Source organism: Corvus hawaiiensis, unplaced genomic scaffold (assembly GCF_020740725.1).
Source record: "Corvus hawaiiensis isolate bCorHaw1 unplaced genomic scaffold, bCorHaw1.pri.cur scaffold_339_ctg1, whole genome shotgun sequence".
NCBI classification, from domain to species: Eukaryota; Metazoa; Chordata; class Aves; order Passeriformes; family Corvidae; genus Corvus; species Corvus hawaiiensis.
This window is the reverse complement of record NW_025963375.1, coordinates 1-9,494: the sequence shown is the minus strand read 5'-3', so window position 1 is coordinate 9,494 and position 9,494 is coordinate 1. Positions and strand designations below refer to the sequence as shown.

At 56.4% G+C, this 9,494-nt stretch overlaps 2 long non-coding RNA genes across 2 annotated transcripts; one reads left to right on the top strand and one right to left on the bottom strand.

Annotated features, from left to right (window-relative positions):
* Positions 1 to 1,432: 1,432 nt before the first annotated feature.
* Positions 1,433 to 4,024, bottom strand: LOC125321070. Its single transcript, XR_007201436.1, has 2 exons — positions 3,939 to 4,024; positions 1,433 to 1,670 (listed from the first exon to the last, which is right to left on the bottom strand). It is a non-coding gene; the product is annotated as an uncharacterized LOC125321070 (long non-coding RNA).
* Positions 2,095 to 2,945, top strand: LOC125321071. Its single transcript, XR_007201437.1, has 3 exons — positions 2,095 to 2,139; positions 2,708 to 2,839; positions 2,888 to 2,945. It is a non-coding gene; the product is annotated as an uncharacterized LOC125321071 (long non-coding RNA).
* Positions 4,025 to 9,494: the final 5,470 nt, after the last annotated feature.

The following is a 9,494-nucleotide window of genomic DNA, read 5'->3' as shown; positions in this document are numbered from 1 at the left end:
CCCCCCCCCGCGCCAGCCGCGGGTGGAACTGTCCATTGTAGATTTTGGGGGGTCTCAGGTTTATTTTGGAGGTCTCAGGTTTATTTTGGGGGGGTCTCAGGTTGATTTTGGGGGCTCCCCGCGCCCCCCCCCGCGCCAGCCGCGGATGGAACTGTCCATTGTAGATTTTGGGGGGGGTCTCAGGTTTATTTTGGAGGTCTCAGGTTTATTTTGGGGGGGTCTCAGGTTGATTTTGGGGGGTCTCAGGGGGATTTTGGGGGGTCTCAGGTTGATTTTGGGGGGTCTCAGGGGGATTTTGGGGGGGTCTCAGGTTGATTTTGGGGGGTCTCAGGTTTATTTTGGGGGGGTCTCAGGTTGATTTTGGGGGGTCTCAGGGGGATTTTGGGGGGTCTCAGGTTGATTTTGGGGGGTCTCAGGGGGATTTTGGGGGGGTCTCAGGTTGATTTTGGGGGGTCTCAGGTTTATTTTGGGGGGTCTCAGGGGGATTTTGGGGGGGGTCTCAGGTTTATTTGGGGGTGTCTCAGGGGGATTTTGGGGGCTCCCCGCGCCCCCCCCCGCGCCAGCCGCGGGTGGAACTGTCCATTGTAGATTTTGGGGGTCTCAGGTTTATTTTGGGGGGGTCTCAGGTTGATTTTGGGGGGTCTCAGGTTTATTTTGGGGGGGTCTCAGGTGGATTTTGGGGGGTCTCAGGTGAATTTTGGGGGGGTCTCAGGTGGATTTTGGGGGCTCCCCGCGCCCCCCCCCGCGCCAGCCGCGGGTGGAACTGTCCATTGTAGATTTTGGGGGGTCTCAGGTTTATTTTGGGGGGGGTCTCAGGTTTATTTTGGGGGGGTCTCAGGTTGATTTTGGGGGGTCTCAGGTGGATTTTGGGGGGGTCTCAGGTGGATTTTGGGGGGCTCCCCGCGCCCCCCCCCGCGCCAGCCGCGGATGGAACTGTCCATTGTAGATTTTGGGGGGGGTCTCAGGTTTATTTTGGGGGGTCTCAGGTTTATTTTGGAGGTCTCAGGTTTATTTTGGGGGGGTCTCAGGTTGATTTTGGGGGGTCTCGGGGATTTTGGGGGGTCTCAGGTTGATTTTGGGGGGTCTCAGGTGGATTTTGGGGGGTCTCAGGTTTATTTTGGGGGAGGTCTCAGGTTTATTTTGGGGGGTGTCAGGTTTATTTTGGAGGTCTCAGGTTTATTTTGGGGGGGTCTCAGGTTTATTTTGGGGGGTCTCAGGTGGATTTTGGGGGCTCCCCGCGCCCCCCCCCGCGCCAGCCGCGGATGGAACTGTCCGTTGTAGATTTTGGGGGGTCTCAGGTTTATTTTGGAGGTCTCAGGTTTATTTTGGGGGTTTCAGGTTGATTTTGGGGGGTCTCAGGTGGATTTTGGGGGTTTCAGGTTTATTTTGCAGGTCTCAGGTGGATTTTGGGGGGTCTCAGGTTTATTTTGGGGGGGGTCTCAGGTTTATTTGGGGGGGGTCTCAGGTGGATTTTGGGGGCTCCCCGCGCCCCCCCCGCGCCAGCCGCGGGTGGAACTGGCTGTTGTAGGGCCGGTGCCGCTCCGGGGGGGGGGTCCCGGGCGGGATTTTGGGGCGGATTTTGGGGGTCCCGGAGCCCCCTGAGCAGCTCCCGGCTCCGGGCGGCCTCGGCGGCCTCGCGGGCCCAGCGCTGGCGCCGCAGCTCCTGCAGCCTGCAACGGTAATTAGCGCTAATTAGCGTAATTAATGAGGGGGGGATTGGTGTGGGGAAGGGGGGGGAACATGGGGGGGGGGGGGGCAGGGAAGGGATGGGAGGGGGTGGGGATGAATTAGCAAGGGGGTAGTTAGTTAATTAGGGGGGTGATTAAAAGGTAATTAAAGGGTAATGAGAGGGTAACGAAAGGGTAATTGGGGTGATTAAGGGGGTAATTAGGGGAAGGGGTTAAATAAAAGAGGGGGGAGATGGGGGTGGCAATAAGGAATGATGTTAATTAAGAGGTTAATTAAGGAGTTAATTCGTTAAGGGGTTAATTACAGTAAAGGGAGGGGTCCAGGCCCAGTTTTAGGGGGATCAAACCCCAATTTTGGGGGGGCTCAAACCTCAGTTTTAGAGGGGGTTAAATCCCAAATTCGGAGGAGTTTTAAATCCCAAATTTTAGGGGATCAAACCCCAATTTTGGAGTGTTTTAATCCCAGTTCTGGACGAGTTTTAAATCCCCAATTTTGGAGGGGTTAAATCCCAATTTTGGACAAGTTCTAAATCCCCAATTTTAGGGGATCAAACCCCAATTTTGGGGGGGCTCAAACCTCAGTTTTGGAGGGGTTAAATCCCAATTTTGGATGAGTTTTAAATCCCCAATTTTAGGGGATCAAACCCCATTTTGGGGGGGGGTCAAACCCCAATTTTTGGGGGATCAAACTCCAATTTTTGGGGGATCAAACTCCAATTTTGGATGAGTTTTAAATCCCCAATTTTAGGGGATCAAACCCCAGTTCTGGAGTGGTTTAATCCCAATTCTGGACGAGTTTTAAATCCCCAATTTTGGAGGGGTTAAATCCCAATTTTGGAGGAGTTTTAAATCCCCAATTTTAGGGGATCAAACCCCATTTTGGGGGGGATAAATCTCCAATTTTGGGGGGCTCGAACCCCAATTTTGGAGGGGTTAAATCCCAATTTTGGAGTTTTAAATCCCCAATTTTAGGGGATCAAACCCCAGTTCTGGAGTGTTTAATCCCAGTTTTGGATGAGTTTTAAATCCCCAGTTTTAGGGGATCAAACCCCAATTTTGGGTGGCTCAAACCCCAGTTTTGGAGGGGTTAAATCCCAATTTCGGAGGAGTTTTAAATCCCCAATTTTAGGGGATCAAACCCCAATTCTGGAGTGTTTTAATCCCAGTTCTGGACGAGTTTTAAATCCCCAATTTTGGAGGAGTTTTAAATCCCCAATTATAGGGGATCAAACCCCCAATTTTGGGGGGGCTCAAACCTCAGTTTTGGAGGGGTTAAATCCCAATTTTGGATGAGTTTTAAATCCCAATTTTAGGGGGTCAAACCCCATTTTGGGGGGGGGTCAAACTCCAATTTTTGGGGATCAAACTCCAATTTTGGATGAGTTTTAAATCCCCAATTTTAGGGGATCAAACCCCAGTTCTGGAAGTGGTTTAATCCCAATTCTGGACGAGTTTTAAATCCCCAATTTTGGAGGGGTTAAATCCCAATTTTGGAGGAGTTTTAAATCCCCAATTTTAGGGGATCAAACCCCATTTTGGGGGGGATAAATCTCCAATTTTGGGGGGCTCGAACCCCCAATTTTGGAGGGGTTAAATCCCAATTTTGGAGTTTTAAATCCCCAATTTTAGGGGATCAAACCCCAGTTCTGGAGTGGTTTAATCCCAGTTTTGGATGAGTTTTAAATCCCCAGTTTTAGGGGATCAAACCCCCAATTTTGGGGGGGCTCAAACCTCAGTTTTGGAGGGGTTAAATCCCAATTTTGGATGAGTTTTAAATCCCCAATTTTAGGGGATCAAACCCCAGTTCTGGAGTGGTTTAATCCCAATTCTGGACGAGTTTTAAATCCCCAATTTTGGAGGGGTTAAATCCCAATTTTGGAGGAGTTTTAAATCCCCAATTTTAGGGGGTCAAACCCAATTTTGGGGGGGGGTCAAACCCCCAATTTTGGGGGGCTCAAACCCCAGTTTTGGGGGGCTCGAACCCCAATTTTGGAGGGGTTAAATCCCAATTTTGGAGGAGTTCTAAATCCCCAATTTTAGGGGATCAAACCCCAATTCTGGAGTGGTTAAACCCCAGTTCTGGACGAGTTTTAAATCCCCAATTTTAGCTCACCAAACCCCAATTTTGGAGGGCACAGGAGAGGTTGTGGCTTCATTAAACCGAGATTTAATTACCAGTGGGAGCCTCAACGTCAGGGAGGGGTTGTGTTAATCAATTAATCAGGCACTAATTAACCAACCCCCACTCACCCTCCTGCCCCGCCCCTCTCGGGGGGGGCTCTGGGGGGGCTCCTGGGTGGCTGCTGGGGGGATTTTTGGGGGCTGGGGGGGCGGCGCAGCCCCTTCCTCATCTCCTGGAGAGGGTCCAGCAGCGCCTTGCGCCCCCCCTGCACCTCCTGCTGCCCCCCCCCGCGCGCCCCCTCCCCACTTTTGGGGGCTCGCAGGTACCAGGGGGGGGCTGCTCTGGGCTTCGGCCGGCGCTCTGGCCCAGGTAGGTCAGGACCCCAGCGCCCGCCTCCCGCCGCTCCTGGGGGAGGGGAAATGTGGGGAGGGGGATTCAAGGGAACCCCCCCCCCCCATGCCAAAACCAGCCCCCCTTTATTCCCCAAATCCCCCCGGGTTTAGCCCAAATCCGCCCGGTTTTAGCCCAAATCCTCCCCTTTATTCCCAAATCCCCCCGGTTTTAGCCCAAATCCCCCCCCCTTTATTCCCAAATCCCCCCGGTTTTACCCCAAATCCCCCCCTTTATTCCCAAATCCCCCCCTTTTTACCCCAAATCCCCCCCTTTTTACCCCAAATCCCCCACTTTTTACCTCAAATCCCCTCGGTTTTACCCCAAATCCCCCCCTTTATTCCCAAATCCCCTCCTTTTTACCCCAAATCCCCCCCTTTTGACCCCAAATCCCCCCCTTTTTACCCCAAATCCCCCCCTTTTTACCCCAAATCCCCCCCTTTATTCCAAATCCCCCCCCTTTTTACCCCAAATCCACCCCTTTTGCCCCAAATCCCCCCGGTTTTACCCCAAATCCCTCTATTTTAACCCCAAATCCCCATGGTTTTACCCCAAATCCTCCCCTTTATTCCCAAATCCCCCCCTTTTTACCCCAAATCCACCCCTTTTGCCCCAAATCCCCATGGTTTTACCCCAAATCCCCCCCTTTATTCCCAAATCCCCCCCTTTATTCCCAAATCCCCCCCTTTTTACCCCAAATCCCCCCCTTTTTACCCCAAATCCACCCCTTTTGCCCCAAATCCCCATGGTTTTACCCCAAATCCCCCTCTTTATTCCCAAATCCCCCCCTTTTTACCCCCAAATCCCCCCGGTTTTACCCCAAATCCCTCTATTTTAACCCCAAATCCCCATGGTTTTACCCCAAATCCCCCTTTTATAGCCCAAATCCCCCTTTTATAGCCCAAATCCCCCCCTTTATTCCCAAATCCCCCCGGTTTTACCCCAAATCCACCCCTTTTGTCCCAAATCCCCATGGTTTTACCCCAAATCCCCCCCCTTTATTCCCAAATCCCCTCTTTTTACCCCCAAATCCCCCCGGTTTTTACCCCAAATCTCCCCCTTTATAGCCCAAATCTCCCCTTTTATGGCCCAAATTCCCCCAATTTTACCCCAAATCCCCCCTTTATTCCCAAATCTCCCCCTTTATTCCCAAATCCCCCCGGTTTTTACCCCCAAATCCCCCCTTTTCCACCCCCACCCCCTCCAATTGCAGCTGGGGGAAATCGGGGAAGGGGATTTAGGATGCCCCCCCCCCCCCCCCCTTCTCCCCCAAAATTTGGGGTTTTCCACCCCCAAATCCCCCCCAAATCCCTCCTTTTTTTCCCCTCAAATCCCATTTTTCCTCCTCCTGGGGGGGGGGGGGGGGGAATTCGGGGCTCCCACCCCCCCAGACCCCCCCAAAGGAGGGGTATTTTCCTTTTTTTTTTGGGGGGGGGGGGGTCCCCCAAAATTCCCCTCCCCCCCCCTCACCTTTTCCCGCCTTTTTTCCGCCTCGTGCTCGCGGTTCGGGGCCTCCTCGGGGGGGGGGAACAGCACGGGGGGGGCGGGGGGGGGAGGGGCTGCGACCCCCGACCCGCGCCCGCTTCCGCAGGAGCTCGGTACGGACCTGGGGGGGTCAGGGGGGGGTCAGGGGGGGTCAGGGACCCCCAAAATTCCGCCCCAAACCCCCCCAAAATACACCCCCCTCCCCCCCCCCCAAGGCTTTATCACCCCCTCCCCGCCAATTGGAGCCCTCCCGGGTGTTTTTACCCCCCCCCCCCCAAATCTGATCCCCACAGACTTTATTAAAACCCCCCCCCCCAAAAGGGCTTTTTTTAGCCGCTTCCAACCCCCCCCCCCCCCTCCAGCAGGCGATAATGGTTTACCCCAAGCCACGCCCACAACTCGTAATATATTCAAGGCCTCGCCCAATCATTGGCTCCCCGCAGTTTAAGCCACGCCCCCCCCGCTTCAAGCCCCGCCCCTCCTTCGCTTCCATCCCCTCCTCCCCTCAGCACTCGCCTCCTGCTCCGCCCGCAGCGCGCGCGCCTCTCGTTTCCTGCGCTCGACCTCGGCCGCCGCCTCGTCCCGCCGCACCCGCGCCACGTTGTCCTTGTTCCGCACGTGCCACGATTTCTTCGGCAGGATGTTCATGGCGGCGGCGGCGGGAGCGGGAGCGGGGCCGGGAACGGGAGCGGGAGCAGGCCGCGACTCTGAGGGACCGAGGCCGCGCCGCCCTCCCTTCCGCCTTCTCGGCTCTGATTGGCTCAGCTCGCGTCACTCAGTACCTCCCTCGCGTTCTGATTCGCCCAACACTTTCGCGCCGTCCCTTCTCGCTGTCTAATTGGTCGAGCGCTGTAGTCCCGCCCCTTTATCGTCCTCTGATTGGCTCAGCTGCCTCACCCACACTGGCTGTGCCGGAAGTGAAGGTTTCCCGCTTTCACAGGACATTGTGGGAGCGCCGCCATATTGAATCGTGAGGGGAGGCCGGGGTGCGGTCGGAGGAAGCTCCCGAGAGCCCCCAAAAACAACCCAAAACCCCCTTTGGGAGTTCCCAAAACTCCTCTGGGACCCTCCAAAATCCCCCTGGAACCCCCCCATACCCAGTTTTTTCCTCAGATTCCACTGAATTTTCCCAGGTTTTCCCCATTTTCCTTAGATTCACCTCAGGGCCTGGGAAGGTCCTGCAGGATCAGGTCAGTTCAAGGGCGTTCGGATCCGTTTTGGGGTATTTCGGTTCATTTTAGGTATATTCGAGCCGACTTTTGGGGTCCCCATACCAAACACACCGGGGACGTCGCTCAAGGCTTTTATTTCTCTCAATTTTGGGGGGGCCCCTTCCAAAAAACAGAGGCCCCCAACTCCCACCCCCCCCTATAAAAGCTCCCCCCAAATCCCTCCCCAGGCCTCCCTTCCTGGGTATTGGGGTTCAGGGGGGGTGGGAGATCCCCCGTAAATTCTGACTGTTGGGGTCCCCCGTGATTTGGGGCTATCGGAGCCCCTCCCCTCCTGGATTTTGGGGTTCAGGGTGGGTCCCCTCTCCCCCCCTCGAGTTTTGGGGTTTAGGGGGTCCCCCTCTCTTTTCCATTGGGGTCCCTCCCCCCTTGACCTGAGTATTGGGGTCTTTCCTTCCTCCTCCTCCTCACCCCAAAGTTTTGGGGTCCCCCTTAAGCTCTGGATTTTGGGCTCCATCCCCACCCCAACCATCGGGGTCCCTCCTCTTCCTCAGCTCCTGGGATTTGGGGTTCAGGGGATCCTCCCCGTCCTCTCTTTTGGGGTTCGGGAGCTCCCCACCCTCCTGGATTTTGGGATTCAGGGCATCTCCCCCCCACTCCTGATTTTTGGGATTGAGAGGGTCCCCACCCTCCTGAATTTTAGGGTTTAGGGGCTCCCTTCCCTCCTGAATTTTAGGGTTTAGGGGCTCCTTTCTCTCCTGAATTTCGGGATTTAAGGGCTCCCTTCTCTCCTGAATTTTGGGATTTAGGGTGCTCCCATCCTCCTCAATTTTAGGATTTAAGGGCTCCCTTCGCTCATGAATTTTAGGATTTAGGGGGCTCCCGCCCTCCTGAATTTTGGGATTTAAGGGCTCCCTTCCCTCCTGAAATTTAGGATTTAGGGGGCTCCCACCCTCCTGAATTTTAGGATTTAAGGGCTCCCTTCCCACCTGAATTTCGGGATTCCCACCCTCCTGAATTTTAGGATTTAAGGGCTTCCCACCCTCCTGAATTTCGGGATTCCCACCCTCCTGAATTTTAGGATTTAAGGTGCTCCCACCCTCCCCTCCCTCTCTCCCATGGGGATCCCTCCTCCTCCTCCTCCTCACCCCCTCCCCCTCCTCCTCCCCCTCCCCCCCTCCATCCCGCCCCTTTTCCCGCCCCTTTTCGCGGCCCTTTCCCGCCCTTTTCCCGGCAGCCCCCGCGGCCGTGAGGGGGACGAGGACGAGCAGGGGCAGGACGTGCAGGCAGAAATGCACCGAGGCCCAGAAGCGCAGCGTGGCCGCGGCTCCTCGCAGCACGAAGCCCATGCTCAGGTACTCGAACGCCCTCATCTTGAGGAACCACTGCCCTCCCCGCAGCAGGGACCCCTTCCAGCCCCCGAGCCGCTCCAGGGGCACCCCGAAATAATCGCCCAGAGCCCTCTCGGCCGCCGCCTCGGCCGCCAGCCACAGGGGCACGCTGAGGAACGCCAGGTGCTGCCCCCCGTGCAGCCCGTGCCAGTAGGCCGAGGCCAGCATGGTGCAGGCGTTCCTGGTTCGGGGGGAAAAACGGGGGAAATGGGCTCAGGGTGAGGCGCTGGGAGCCGTGGGAGAGGCAGGGGTTTAGGTAGGGGGTGTCAGAATTGGGGTTGCAGGCACCAAAATGCAATTTGTGCACCCTCAAGTGCAGCCTGAGCACCTAAAATTCAGTTTAAGCCCCCCCCAAGTCCAGCCTAAGTACACAAAATTTAGTTTAAGCCCCCCCAAATCCAGCCTAAGCACCTGAAATTCACAAAATTTAGTTTAAGCCCCCCCAAAGTGCAGTCTAAGCCCCCAAAATTCAACCACTAAGATTCAGCCCGTGCCCCAATCCCTCTCTAAATCCCTCTCCCAGTGCCCTCAATCCCCCTCCCAGTGCCTCCCAGTGTCCCCAGTCCTCCTCCAGTGCCTCCCAGTGTCCCCAGTCCTCCTCCTAGTGCCTCCCAGTGTCCTCAGTCTTCCCCCCAGTGCCCCCAACCACACTCCCAGAGCCTCCCAGTGTCCCCAGTCCTCCTCCCAGTGCCTCCCAGTGTCCTCAGTCTCCCTCTCAGTGCCCCCAACCCCCCTCCCAGTGCCCCTAATCTCCATCCAGTCCCTCCCAGCGCCCCCAATCCCCTCCCAGCGCCCCCCAATCCCCTCCCAGCGCCCCCCAATCCCCTCCAGCACCTCCAAATCCCCTCCAGTGCCCCCAAATCCCTCCCAGCACCTCCAAATCCCCTCCCAGTGCCCCCAAATCCCCTCCCAGTGCCCCCAAATCCCTCCCAGCGCCCCCAATCCCCTCCCAGCGCCCCCAAATCCCCTCCCAGTGCCCCAAATCCCCTCCCAGTGCCCCGCAAATCCCCTCCCAGCGCCCCCCAATCCCCTCCCAGCGCCCCCCAATCCCCTCCCAGCACCTCCAAATCCCCTCCCAGTGCCCCAAATCCCCTCCCAGTTCCTCCAAATCCCCTCCCAGCGCCCCAAATCCCCTCCCAGCGCCCCCAATCCCCTCCCAGCACCTCCAAATCCCCTCCCAGCGCCCCCAAATCCCCTCCCAGCGCCCCCCAATCCCCTCCCAGCACCTCCAAATCCCCTCCCAGTGCCC